Source organism: Callithrix jacchus, chromosome 2, assembly GCF_049354715.1.
Source record: "Callithrix jacchus isolate 240 chromosome 2, calJac240_pri, whole genome shotgun sequence".
Lineage (NCBI taxonomy): Eukaryota > Metazoa > Chordata > Mammalia > Primates > Cebidae > Callithrix > Callithrix jacchus.
Window position 1 is genome coordinate 33,337,399 of NC_133503.1, and position 15,067 is coordinate 33,352,465.

Here is a 15,067-nt window from a genome sequence, read left to right on the forward strand (position 1 = left end):
GAGTCTTGCTCTCTTGCCCAGGCTGGAGTGCAATGACGTGATCTCAGCCCACTGCAACCTCCACCTCCCAGGTTCAAGCAATTCTACTGCCTCAGCCTCCCGAGTAGCCAGGATTATAGGCACCTGCCACCAAGCCCGGCTAATTTTTTGTTTTTTTAGTAGAGGTGAGGTTTCATCATGTTGGCCAGGCTGGTCTTGAGCTCCTGAGCTCAAGTGATCCACCTGCCATGGCCTCCCAAAGTGCTGGGATTACAGGCGTGAGCCTGGCTGCTGATGCTTTTTACTATATCATACATCACACTGACTTCAAGTGCTCTGTTCTCGCCATTGCAACCCTCTCTGTGGACATGCACCAGGTGCGTGGAGCAGCCCCAGGGTGGCTGGGCCTGGAGACACATGGTGTGGTTCTATCAGGATCAGTGTACCCAGCAAAGCTGTTGGGCTTACATCCACCGAGGGGCAAGCACCACTCTGGATCCAAGCTGCGGAAGGAGGAAGATGCACAGAAGGACCTGGTTTGGTTTTTGCCCAGAAGAGCTCCTAGTGTGTCAGGCAGGTGGCTCATCTGAATTGTATAAGGTGGTTGATTTTTGTCAACTTGCCATGTTAGTCAGGTACTGAAATGTGAAGTGCTGTGCTAAGAAGCCAAAGGAGATGCTCTTCAGGCGGCTGCTGCCAGGAGAAGCGGAGTCTTGAGTTGGTTCTTGACGGTCCGATATGTAGTTGTGAGGGAAGGCACTAAGGGAGGGGCTAGCAGGTGGCACAGGTCAAGTACAGGGAGAAAGAGGACACACCTTGTTTGCAGTGTGTGGGGAAAGGAAGGCCCTAAGGTGGGTTCAGTGAGCTGGGCTACAGCGTACAGGGAGGCTTCCTGTGGTGCACTCTGCTGGGGGAGCTTTCCCACCAGTGTAGGGTGTCTGAAAGCAAACCCTTGTCTCACTTTCCTTCAGATGGCTTCTTCCTCTCAGTAGCTGCACCACTGTCCTCTCAAGCACCTAGACCTGAATCGGAATAATTATCCTGGGGATTTTTTACCAAGAACTGGTCAGTCGCCCTGTCCTGTCTTTCATAGGACTGTGCTGCTGGTCCGGGTACAGCTGCCTTCCCGCTAGAGTTCTGGGAGGAACTTCCTGGCCACATGTTACCTTTAGGCTCTCCTTGCTCCCACTGGCCTGTGTACCACTTGGTCATGACCGAGTTAATCCCACTGCCTTCCTATTATGTTTTAGAGAGCGTGCTTCATCTTCTCAGAGGTTTTCAAGGCTGCCCATGGCCCAGCCCCAAGCTCACCTTGCGTTACTCCTCTGCAAGAAGCTCTTTCTTCAGAGATGAGAACTGTAATGTACCTGAGAGTGCACCCAGTCATCCCTTTCACTGAAGAACTGGGGAGAACAAGGCTCAGACATCGGGAGTACCTTGACCAAGCCCACAAAAATTAGTGGCCATGCTGGAATTGGAATCAAGGCCCTTTCCATCTCAATTCAGTGTTTTTTGTTAGTTTGTTTCTAGAGATGGGGTCTTGCTCTGTCACCCAGGCTGGAATACTGGGGCATGATCATAGCCCACTGCAGCCTGGAACTCCTGGGCTCAAGGGATCCTCCTGCCTCAGTCTCCTGCATAGCTGGGATTACAGGTGTGAGCCCCCACACCCAGCTCTTCAGTTCAGTTCTTTTCTTCCTTTATTCAAACTGTTGTTCTCTCTTCCATGCCCCATTTCACCGTATCCTGCCCCTTCTGTTCACATCCTATCCATTTCTAGAAAGTTTTTCTTGATTTTTATGCACTTAACAATAAAGTTATTGATCACTTACTGTAGGCTAGATACTGTGCCAGACCCTGGGGTATAGCCGTTAATAAAGCAGGTACTGTCCGCATCCTCACAGAGTACAGTGTAGTGAGGGAGGGAGAACAAAGGAAAAAGTGAATATATCATTACAAGTTATGCTAAAGTGCCAGGAAGAAAAATCTTAACAGCAATTGGTTAGTGAACACTTAAACTACGGGCCATTGCACTATGGGAAGGACTTTACGTGTATTCATTCATTTAATCCTTACAGAACCTTGTGAAATAGATTTCCCTAATTTTACAGAGGCGGAAACTGAGACCTCGACTAAGTGACTTGCTCAAGGTCTCACAGCTAGTAAGTGTGGAGTCAGGATTGGATTCCGGGCAGTCCATATTGTTAGTGGCTCAGATACTGCCTCTGCATCAGAAAGGGGTGCTGTGAGAGAGAATAATGGAAAGACCTACTTCTCTTTGAGAAGCATGGTCAGGGAAGGCCTTGGTAAGGAAGCAATAAGTTGATGCGTTAAAAAAGAGACCAATCAGAGGACAGAGTAGCGGGGACTCTGTCAAATCAGGGATAGTAGTAAGGAGGCTGTTACGTCACTCCAGGTGAGAGAGCCTCACTGGGGTGGACATAGTGGGCGACTGTGAATTGGAACAGTGACAGGAGAAGCGGAGATGTATAGAGGTTGGAGCGTTAGGAGTTTACATGAGCAGAAACCAGTGGTAGCACACGTAACTCTTACAGAAAATGCAGATATAAAGAGAATACCCAGGTTTCTCTGACTAGCGAGGAGTGTGATGGATGGTAAGGAACAAGGGTGAAGGGTATCAAGAATGACTCCCAGATTTCAGGCCTGGAGGAAATAGGTGGCTGGAAGTGATATTTACTGAGCTGGGGACGTGTAGGGGGAGAGGAACAGGTTTGGGATGCAAGGATCAACATTTCTGGTTTGGACACTGTTATAAGGGAGTGCTGTGAGACATCCAAATGTCAACTTCCAGAAAATTTATGTCTGAAATAGAAACCCAGAGGTGAGGTCTGGGTTGGAGAATCATAGGTATATATGGAAAAAAGCCAAGGTAATAGATGAGATGACTCAAGAAGAAATTATAGTGTGAGGAGAGAGGATGGCTCAGGACTTGGTCCATTTAGGGGTGAGTTAGAAGAGGAGGACCTGGCAAAGACAAGAAAGATTTATTAGAGAAATGGAAAGAAGCTGCTGGCTCATGCCTGTAATCCCAGCATTTTGGGAGGCCAAGGGAGAAGAATTGCTTGAGGCCAAGAGTTTGAGGCTGCAGTGACCTATGATTGTGCCACTGCACTCCAACTTGGGTGATAGAGTGAGACCTTGTCTCAAGAAACAAACAAACAAACAAACAAATAGAAAAGGAAAAAAATCAGGTCAATGTTATGTCACAGAATCCAAAACAAGATAGTGTTTCAAAAGGAGGGAATTATCAATTCTGCTGAGACACCAAGTAGGATGAGGCCCAGAGGATGACCATTGGAGGAAGCAGCGAGGAGGGTATCAGTGACTGTAGTATGGATGGTTTTGGTGGGTGGGGCACAGGCCAACCTGGAGGGGAGGTGGCGCTCATATGCTTTATACAGATCCAACAGCCTCAGACATTAGTCTGTTGTGTTTCCTTCCGTTTAGAATTCACTCCTAGAGTTATCTTATACTTGTTTGTGGTATTCTTTCAGGCTTATTTTTTAAATTAAAAAAATTGTTTTTAAAGATGGGATCTTCCTCTGTCACCCAGGCTTGAGTACAGTGATGGGATCGTAGCTCACTGCAGCCTCCAACTCCTGGGCTCAAGTGATCCTCCTGCCTCAGCCTCCCAAGTAGCTTGGACTACAGGCACATGCCACCATGCCTGGCTAATTTTTAAAACATTTTTTGTAGAGATAAGGTCTCACTATGTTGCCTGGGTTGGTCTTGAACTCCTGACCTCAACAATCCTCCCCCCCGAACTTCCCAAAGTATTGGGATTATAGACATGAGCCATCGCTCCTGGCCCAACCTTGTTTTGATATTAATTAAGCATCTTAGAGCTTTGATATAGGGCCTATCAATGTTAGAACTAGAAAGGAAGGGGGATCTGAGGCCCAGGGTAATGTGGTTTGTTCAGGGTGATAGTGAACTAGTGGCAAAGTTAGGACAACGCTAAATGCAACTTAGATGATGAACAGGGTGATGTAACTGTTTACCTGTGTCTCTCTCCAGCTAAGGTAAAAGCACCTTGAGGACAGAGACTTGGATTGTGCCTGTGTACATCTATAGTACCCAGCCCAGGGTTACCTAGTGTTACCTAGTTGTATTTTTTTTTTTTTTTTTGAGACGGAGTTTCGCTCTTGTTACCCAGGCTGGAGTGCAATGGCGTGATCTCAGCTCACTGCAACCTCCGCCTCCTGGGTTCAGGCAATTCTCCTGCCTCAGCCTCCCGAGTAGCTGGGATTACAGGCATGAGCCACCATGCCCAGCTAATTTTTTGTATTTTTGGTAGAGATGGGGTTTCACCATGTTGACCAGGATGGTCTCGATCTCTTGACCTCGTGATCCACCCTCCTCAGCCTCCCAAAGACCTAGTTGTATTTTGAATGCATGAGGGCCCCTGATTTGATTCACCATGGATGATCCTAGTCAGGGCACTTATCCCCAGGGGAACATAGTGTTTTATGTTTCTTTCCCCTACAGGATACATATAGTCCTTTCTCACCAGGGACTTTTCCTCTCCCTCATCTCCTTACTCCTAGCCATAGATGATTGCTAATGGTGATGGGCTTATCTGGCTTCTAAGTTGCTGTGTCCATGAGATGAGAAAGGGTGCCCTGTAGTGCCACACGGCACTTCCCAGAACAGCAGCATCGACTGTGCCTTTGTGCTGCACACAGTATTGAGACATCAGAGAAGAAAATGGGCTCTCGTGGTGTCTCTAGTCAGTTGCCTCCAATCAGGCGAGACTAAGGCTGGCACTTAGTATTTTAGCACCACGGTTTCAGTCACCCACGACTGCAGCCACAGTCGGTTGAGAATATGATGTTCTGAGGTCCTGTGGTAGATTCTTCTAAGACTCCACCGAATACCACACTGGGAGGCTGCCACAGGCCTGTTCCCTGGCATCCATTAGGCATTCATTTCTGTTTCAAGACAATTCTTTAATCTCAGATTCTTTCTTTTCCTTTCCTTTTCTGTGACCACTGGTCCAGCATTCCTGGCTGATTTTTCTTTTTTCTAAACCATAACTTGGTGGTGTGCTATAAAGAAAAGCTAAAATATATTGGCAATATTTTTGAGGAATTAATTTTAGAAGTTTGGATACAAGAGTGTTGCTTTAAGGTCATTCTGTACACAGGTAACTCTTAATATTGCATCATTACCTGAAATGCAGCCAAATCAGTTTTCTTTGTGATGGATCAGAGGGCTACAAAGTATTTTATGAAATAATGAGTGTTTTGAGTGTCTACTGGGTGTTAGTAATTCACTGTTAGGTGACCTATGAAATAACAAAGGTTACTTCATTGAAGCTTCCCAGCAGCCTTCTCAGGTTAGGTGTTAGCATCCCCATTTTGCTTATGGTGGAAAAGTCAGGGAAGTTAAAGAGCTTGCTGAAACTCACAGAGGAAGTGGGCTGTGGAACCATCATTCCAAGGCCAGATATCCCACCCCTAGGGTGACCCCTCTTCTCTTAACCCAAGTCTATATTTTGAAGGATTGTAGAGTAACAAAGGACGTGGATTGCAGTTTGTTTAGGAATGTCTTAGAGCTTTGAATGGACAACTCTGCTATTCAGAATTGAGTCTGTTTCTGCTGTTGAGGAAGAAATGTTTATTTTGGAGTGCTTAAAGGAGGCTATATGTTATTTGCATGTTTCGAAGAAGAAGATTGCCAGCTACTGATAGGAATTTGACTTGTAAATTGCTACATGGCTCCCTATACCCTACCCTGAAAGCATTGGTTTATAATACTGGATTGATCAATGATCAGTTCTAAGTCTGTTACAGATTGGAGTTCAGCTTCTGTCTAGAGGGGAAAGTCACTTCCAGATAGGTCTGCAGAAAGCAGCTGAAAAGTTTATTTGGAGAATTTGAATTCTGCATAGAGAAGATAAACATCTAAGCCACTAACCATATAGCTGTGGATACAGATGTATAGAAGAGAGGGCCATTTGAATTCTGAGTTTCTTTTTAACTTTTTTAAAATTTCTTTTTATTATTTTTTAAGAGATGGAGTCTCTGTTTCTTAGGTTGGAGTGCAGTGACGTGATCATAGCTCACTGTAGCCTCCAGTTGCTGGGCTCAAGCGGTCCTCCTACCTCAGCCTCCTGAGTAGCTGGGACTATAGGTGCATGCCACACTGCCTGGCTAATTTTGTTTTTTTTTTGAGATAGAGTCTTGCTCTGTCACTCAGCCTGGAGTGTAGTGGTGCAATCTCAGCTAATTGCAGCCTCCACCTCCTGGGTTCAAACGATTCTCCTGCCTAAGCCTCCTAAGTAGCTAGGATCACAGGCGTGTGCCACCACGCCTGTCTAATTTTTGTATTTTTAGTAGAGATGGTTTCACCATGTCGGCCAGGCTGGTCTTGAACTCCTGACCTCAAGTGATCCCCCTGCTTTGGCCTCCCCAAATCCTCCCTTTGGCTGACGTCAGCCACTGTGCCCCCAGCCCTGGCAAATTTTTAAATTTTACTTTTTTTTTTTTTTTTTTGTGACACAGTCTCGCTCTGTTGCCTGGGCTGGAGTGTAGTGGTGTGATCTTGGCTCACTGCAACTTCCGCCTCCCAGGTTTAAGTGTGTCTCCTGACTCAGCATCCTGAGTAACTGGGATTATAGGCGCCCATCTAATTTTTGTATTTTTAGTAGAGATGATGTTTGGGCAGGCTAGTCTCGAACTCCTGACTTTGTGATCCTTGGCCTCCCAAAGTGCTGGAATTACAAGCTTGAGCCACTGCACTTGGCCTTAATTTTACTTTTTTGTAGAGATGGGATCTTGCTATGTTGCCCAGGCTAGTCTTGAATTCCTGGCCTCAAGTTATCTTCCCATCTTGGCCTCCCAAAGTACTGGGATTATAGGCCAGAGTCACACCTGGCCAATTCAGAGTTTCTTAAAGTATGATTCTGTTATGTAAGTTTGTGGGTGAATCTCTTCCATATTTCTATGTGTTTAAAACTGCAAGCTTTGGCTGGGCGTGGTGGCTCATGCCTGTAATCCTAGGGAGGCCGAGGCAGGTGGGTCATCTGAGGTCAGGAGATCAAGACCAGCCTGGCCAACATGGTGAAACCCTGTCTTTACTAAAAATACAAAATTCCAGCTACCTGGGAGGCTGAAGCAGGAGAACTGCTGGAACCCAGGAGGCGGAGGCTGCAGTGAGCCGAGATTGCACCACTGCACTCCAGCCTGGGTGAAAGAGTGAGACTCTGTCTCAAAAAAAAAAACGAAAACTGCAAGCTTTAAATGGAAGGGTTTAACATTTATAGGTTAGTCATACTCTACAGATATCCACCAGGCCTCTCATTCTAATAGGAATGATACCCTCCTGTTAACATTTGCGTGGCATGTTTGGCTGGTAAATACGTTTTTAAATATAGTTTCATAATATCTTTATAATTTCGAAAACATAGAAAAGTATAAAGAAGAAAAATAGACCTTTCTGCTTTCTGAAAATCTTTCAGCTCACTTAAAAATGATGTCTGTGAATACGTGTGTGAATGTGTATTTGTGTGAATGTGTGTTTGAATGTGTGTGTGAATGTGTGTATGTGTGTGAATGCGTTTGTGTGAATGGGTGTTTGTGTGAATGTGTGCGTGTGAATGTGTGTGAATCTGTGTGAATCTGTGTTTGAATGTGTATGTAAGTGTGAATGTGTGTGAATGTGTGTTTGTGTGACTGTGTGAATGCATGTATGTGAATGTGTGTGAATATCTGTGAATGTGTGTGAGTGTGTGTGAATGTGTGTTTGTGTTAATGTGTATATAGGTCTATATGTTTGGGATCATATCGTAGATACTTTTTGGCCAGTTGCTTTTTCATTTCATGAATAGTGCACATTTACACATCAGTAAAATATTTTGCCTCATGATTTTTTTTTTTCTTTTTTGACACAAGGTCTCACTGTTTCACCAAGGCTGGAGTGCATAGGCGCCATCTTGGCTCACTGCAGCCTCTCTCTTCTGGGCTCAGATGATCCTCCTACCTCAGCCTCCTGAGTAGCTGGGACTGCAGGCGAGCGCCACCACACCTGGCTAATTTTGGTATTTTCTGTAGAGACTGGGTTTTGCCATGTTGCCCAGGCTGGGCTCAAGCTGATCTCCTGGGCTCAAGCAGTCCGCCCACCTTGGCCTCCCAAAGTTCTTGGATTGTAGGCATGAGCCACTGCACCTGGCTTACCGCATGATTTTGAATGGTGGGAGATATAGAAATTATTCCATTGAACATAAAAGCCATATTTAATTTAGCCAATCCCTTTCTATGGTAACCAGCCTCACAGATGAGGCTTGTGAGCCCATCTTTTCTAAATGCTCGGCATTAATGCTGTCAGTTGGACACAAAAGTGTCAGGGAGCTGTACAAGGTGATTCTTGCTAAAGATACTCAGGAATGCAGTCACCTGTTAAAAAAGCAAATAGAAATCATCACCTAGATAGAATTGATCCATTGAAGCTAAAAAATGAAGCCCTTCAAGTGACTTGAGACAGCCAGAAGGAAAATGTGATGTTACAGGGCTTTGTAGCCACCATTCTCACAGCTTAGTGCAAAGGTATAGGAAATATTTTCACAGAAATGTTTCTCTTTTGGAGAGTTTTTTCAGATAAAGAAGGCTTGTTTAATTCAGGAAGAGTTATTTCATAGGAAATTAAATTTTTGTAAATCCTCTGCCACATTTCCACACTTGCTAGTTCTCTGGCAAATGATGGTTTTCGCGTGGTTCAGGAAGGGTTTCTTGAAAGCAAACAGTTCCATGTTTTAGACCTATTTGTGTTTTTATTTTTTAATTGGATAAGTGAGAGACATGCATTTTCCCTTTGTATTTGTCTCTGAGTGATGTTGCTGGTTCTGAAACTCAGAATGGTAATTAATTACTAGTAATTAAAAAAAAAGATTTCGCTTGGTGAAAATGTTTTCTTGGGCGTGATGAGTGACTCCAAAGCACCTTTACAACACAACCAGTGATGCTGGGCAGGGACTGGAGAGCGGCTGCTGCTTAGAGATCAGTAATTGTTACATCATGGTTTGGTATGCTCGGTGGTGTCTAATCAGGTCGTGTGCTTGGGAACCATGAAATAATTCTCTTTTCAAGTCTTAGTGCATCATTTTTTCTGACATTGATCAAAGGTTGGAAAACTAGTATTATATTTGTAGCCAGGGTATTCATAACTGTCTTACATTCTTAATCTTTCGGCTATTTGGTTGAAATATATCTACGCCTCTTAAATATTGAAAGCATAATATCCTTTAACCTACAACTGCAGAGTTAAAATGAATTTTATGTGAAATATTTAGTTGTGGACCACATCTTCAGCTTTTTATATGCCACAGTGGTCTTGTTTTTTTCCCTTCCATTGTCTGATAGTGAGGTCATTTTCAGTCCTCTGAGAAATTCTATTCCCAGCCAGATGCGGCTCATATATTAAAAGTAGCACCTGTGGCTAATATCACAGCAGCTTACCATAAATTTACATGGTAACTAGGATTATATCTGTCAAGACTGTTAAAAAACATCTAGATTTAATTTGATTTCCAGTATTGTAGAAGCGATCCAACATTTTGCTTCATAACTATATTTTAAAAGTTAAAAATCACTCCATTGTTAAGTTTTATAGCACTCCTAGTGCCCATTAAGTTGATTTGTTCAATGGAGGTCAGAGTAAAGCAACTTGGCTACATTAAGATCGGAAACCAACCCATTTGTGACAAATTTAGTCCTTTCGTGTGAATCTTCTCAACGTTTCTGCACTGATTGGATTCAGGTGTAGCTTATGTCAGTAGCATTTAACCTCAAAAGAATGAGCAATCTGATTGGGTTGTTGTAAATTATGAAGCATTTTGCTTTTGCTTGTTTAAATGTAACTGTTGACTCTGTTGCCCCTGCCTGACTGCGCCACTGCATATGCCTAACCACGAGTGGTGTGGGTTTGAAGACATCTCAGAAAATTGGGGTACATGCCCTCATCCCTTTCCCTCTTTTATGTGACCTTCCTAAACGCCTTTATTCCCCATTATCGTTTGAGTTAGTCTCCCACATGTTACGATCTGCACACCTGCAGTTATAAAATTATTTTGGGGTGTCATTATATCATGTTGTTCACCAACTTTCCAGCATTTATGAATACAATCATGATTCACTGTAAATCAAAATAATTTACAAGTTACAGAGCATCTGCTCCTGCAAATAAGAATTGAATGATGAATTTCTTTGGTGTCCTCTCATTTGACATGGGTCCTTAAAACAAAACTGGTAACATATTTCTCTGTGTTTGTAAAATTTAGCCAGCAGTCCAGAATGGAATTAAAACGTAAGTTCAACTCTCTGGAAATTTTGTGTTTTAAAAACATGTTAATAAATATAAACCAGTGAAGAAACAAGCAAAGTCTGTTTCCTCATTAGAAGTTGCGATTGGCTTGGCAGTCATCTTGCCTCTGAATGAGATAGTTGTCATGTTAAGTGTTGGCGCTGAGGCGAGGGCAGCATGCATAGCCCAGAGTGGAAATGCCCGCTTAAAGCTGGAACTCAGTGTGGAGGTTCTTTCTGCTCTGTTGATCTTTCTGGAGGGGAGTTGTAAGCTTCTTTGGCCTGGGTCACACTAAGGAAGTAGAACGGCAACCAAAAATTATTATGCTAACATGTTGTGGTGATAGAAAAAAGGTGATTAGAAGTGAGGTTAAAATTATAATTTAGTGTGTTACCAAGTGTGATTAGTCACTTAACAGAATAAGAAAATACCATTAATAACTGATTTGGAACCTTGTAAAATATTTCTTAGTGAATTTTGACATCTTTGTGTACTAGGATGAGTTGAGTTCTTTGGGTGACTTGGGTGCCCTGGTTGTGACTCTGGCTTGCTGTGCAAGTTCCCCTTGGACATCCACGGAGAGGAAGAGTGAGAACGAGATGGCTGTGCCCAGCCCCGGCCTCTCGCACAGGCTTCTGGATTGCTTTCCCTCTGCTCCTTCATTCCTTAACAGCTCTCCGTGGTTGATCTTTCTGTCCTCCCCAGCTGGCACTCGATACTCCTTGAGGGACAGAACTATGACCAGGGCCAGAGCCCAGGACAGTGCTCGGTACAGAGCAGCAGATTGGTAACTGTGTATATCACATGCTTTCAGGAGCAGACTGTTGGGAAGATTCTGGGATTTCCAAGCATGTTTAAGGTTTCAGATCCTGTGTGGAAAGCGGAAATGAAACTGATAACTTGTTTTGCTGACCCTGATCCTTTTTCTCTTCAGTCATCCATTACAGTATGATTTTGTTTCTAAAGGTATCAGTTGATGTTCTGAAGGGGACAGGATTCGTGAAGTTGATGGTGATAAGGCTGCCTTGCCATGGAGCTAACTTTAAGATCCCCAAATTTAGCCTAAAGGGCCCAGGAGCTGCATCTGTCCAATGGCCAAAGACAGAACCTGAGAAGGTTGATTTTGAGACTAGAAGACCTGCTTATTTTCAGGGAGAAGCATTATTTCTCTCTTCAACTTAGAGATGAATTAAATCCTAAAATGATCACTGAAGTACATAGTGCCAGCTTTTGTCACTCCTTAATGCCCTGTTACCTTAGGTATAGGAAAAATGGCTATAATTTAAAACCAAAGGGGCCAATTTTATAGCACTAAATAGGTATAAAGTACTTTTGCATGCATTGACTTAAAAGACAATGTTTAGCTTGGTTCTTTCCTAATTAACATTCCATGTTGAAAAATGAAAACCATGGTATTAACTTTATTTTTATTTAGAATTTTGTTTTAAGCTTTGTAAAATAGTGTTGTATATTTGTTTTTTCAGATTTCAGATTATAATATATCAGTAAAGCATTTATTTCTTCTAATGAAATCCTTATTTAGCAAAGTTTGGCTATTATAATAATAGTATTATAATATTTTTAATATTATATTAAAATATAACTAATATAATAATTATAATAATACAGTTAGTATTGGATAAACACATGTTCATTTTGCATGAAATTTTTTTTTAATTCCTTCTATCCACAGATATGCTTTTAAAAAATACATGCAACTTTTCCTTTGCTAAATTAAAGATGAATTTTATTGGAGAAATCAGTTACTTTGGTGTTCTGAGACCAGGTTATAAATCTAATATTGCAGTGTTTTAGGACTATAATTAAGAATAGGTTCTGCTGGTTAATGTTGGGAAGAGGCAAAGAAGAAAGTTACAATACATTGCCTATTTACCAATTAACCATTCCTGCCAAAAGCACATCAGACTCACACAGCGGACATCCGCTAATCCAGCGGTTAGCTGTTCCGGGCTCTAATGCACACTGTTTTACACGTTAACAGTTTTGAAGTTCCAGGCCAAAGCTGACCTTTCACATGTGCTCCGTTCACAGTAGGAATCTCCACTCACTGCTTCCTGTCAAAATGGATTATGGTGACACAGCCCAGGGCCCACTTTGGCTGCAATTAAGTTTTTGATCAGAATTATTTTGTTCACAAACAATCACATTTGTTAAAATGTTACATCTGCCCTGAGAACCACTGGCAGATTCTCAGTTTATCAGTGTGGTGCGAGTGTAATTCTTCATTTGTTTTTCATAAAATGGCAAACCATCTTATACATGTTATTTAATGTTTTTTCTTTTGTTGGTTTCTGCCTTTCATTTCGTTGGGTTTGGAAGGAAACTGTGTCTTGAAATTAGTTTGAAGCTGCTTGAAGACTTTGGGAGTTTGAATGGAATTGCTTTTGGTGCAGAATAAAATTATCCATTTGGGAGCCAAGACTCAAATATTATTTCCAAAAATTGTTAGTGGTGGTTCTGCTTCTCACACGAGGAAACGTTTTAGCCTTGTGAGTGTGGGGTTTGAAGCTCTGCTTCTTGGTCTGCAGTGCCTGTAGCCTCCATGCCTACAATGTTGTTGCCTTTCGGTAATTATCATAAGGCATGTCTCCAGATCCGCCACTGTTGCCGTCGACTTTGGTGCCAGAAATGAAACCAGTCCTGCTTCAGTAGACTTGCCTCTCATGCTTCTTTCCTTCCTTTTAGAGGTCATTTTCTCACAAAGGAATGGCAGCAGAGAGACACTGAGGGAACCTTTTTTCTGAATGACCATTTTTTGTCTATAAAGTGATTTGGGTAATGGTGGAACTTTTGAGTTTTATAGCTGATTTTCACTATTTGCCGAGGGTGTCCTCTCACCCTTTTGTGACCTTCCTATTCTGGAGAAGAGTCTGTGTGCTTGGGAGCTTTATGTGTTGGGTGGGGTACTTTGGGAGCACAGGATTAGAGTTTGGATTAGAGTTTGACTTAGAGTGGAAGTTAACCTTTGACTTAATTGTGTGTGAGAGTGGAGGCTGGGAAGCTGGTGCTGAGGGGATGGAGTTAGGAGGCTGTGAAGTTAGGAATGTTGAATGCTGTCTGAGAGGGTTAGAAATTGTAATTACTTTTCAAAAATATAGACTTAGAATACTGTTAAAGGAATTTTTACCAAGTTTTAAAATATTGCATTAAACTCAAACCATTTCCCATTTGTTTTGACGTAACTAAACTCATTTATTACTAACTCATAAAGTTACAAGGGGCAAAAGAAAGGTGTTGTACCAAAACACCTTTTTAGCTATAATTTTTTAAGCTTTTTAATAAAGCAGGGCCTAGCTGCACATTTAAAATCCAAAGACTTTACTTAAATGGGATAATGTAAATACTGGCTATATTAATATTACCTTCCTATTGTCAGATTCGTGAGCAGGCATAAATCTGTTTTCTTAAATCTATTATAATTGTGTTTTTTACTCTTAAAAGTCATATTTGGAATATATCTGACTATATTTAGTATTTAAAGGAAATATATTTAAAGAAAATACTGAATAGTATTGCATTTTAAAAGAAAACCCCAAGTAACCTTCCAAAAATAGGCATTCCTAAGTTTCTTTTACCTGTCATCATTCAGTACTGTCCTGTCTTCTTAAAAACTGGCACACAGACAGAAGGTGGCCAGGCAGAATATGTATCTTATTACAAGCTCATGTAAATGTAGCCATTTTTTATTTGTAGGTTTTGATGTTTTGTTGATTTTTTTTGAGATTCTCAAGTTTTTAGAAGTTGGTATTTATAACTTTTTAAGCTCATGTAATGCATATGGGGCATCTGCTGGGCCATTGGAGGAATCTTCACTTTCAGAGGGTGTTTTTAGGGAAGTCTGAGGCAGTTAGGAGAAAGAATGGTGCGTAATGCCCCTGTCTGTGCAAAAAACCGGAGGCTCCTAAAATCCTGTGTAGCATCTACCACGTACAGATAACCTCCAGGCTTAAAACTTTAAATGCATCTAAGGAAGGGACAGCTTTCTGCCTGCAGTAAACAGCAGCCTCACATGAAACAGCCAAGAAGGCTCTTTCTGGAAAGACTGAAACAGACATCTGTGCCTTGGGGTCTGCCTCACAGTATATGAAACTGAAAGATAGATTGGACACTTAACTACCTTAAAGTTTTACTGGAGCTTGTAAAAACACTTCTGAGGTCCCAAATAGGTCCTTTATGCCAGACAGAGCACTCTAGATTCTTTCCTAACTACCATGAAAAACTAGCCCTCTCTTCCTTAACAATATGATTGCTGGCTTAAGGAGACCCCCACTCTGTAATATGATTTTTTTTTTAATCAGTCTCTGTAGAGATTGTCAAAAATTGCCAATGCCGAGTATATTTCAAGTTGTCATGGTGGGATATTGGGAAAAGTTTTCAATTAGCAATAATAGCACCTCACATAAGCCTCATTGGCTACAATACTGCCACTGTGTAAAGCTGAAAAAATTTGTTTTAATCACCCGGAACATGGCACATTTCTCCTTATGTTGGCCATCAGGTCACACAGTGGGAAGAACTCCACCTATCATGGGTCCACCGGCTTCTTCCCATTATGGGGAAACTGAGGCTGAGAGGGAGAAGTAACTCTCCCAGGTGAGAGAACTAGATGTGGACTCAGGCACACCTTCCCTTCTCTATCTGTGGACTGCGATGCCACAGAACTGTTTGAATAATTTTCCATCACATTCTGCATGGCCCAGAAAGATTTAAAGTTAAAGCAGAGCACCACTCTTGTAAATAAAATGAA

General features: G+C 42.2%; 1 protein-coding gene and 1 non-coding gene across 12 annotated transcripts in view; one reads left to right on the forward strand and one right to left on the reverse strand.

Annotated features, from left to right (window-relative positions):
• PCBD2 (pterin-4 alpha-carbinolamine dehydratase 2) overlaps positions 1-15,067 on the forward strand; it is a 61,735-nt gene that overhangs the window by 17,938 nt on the left and 28,730 nt on the right. The window lies entirely within an intron of this gene.
• LOC118151745 (U4 spliceosomal RNA) lies at positions 14,619-14,759 on the reverse strand. The gene has a single exon (XR_004740161.1). It is a non-coding gene; the product is annotated as a U4 spliceosomal RNA (small nuclear RNA).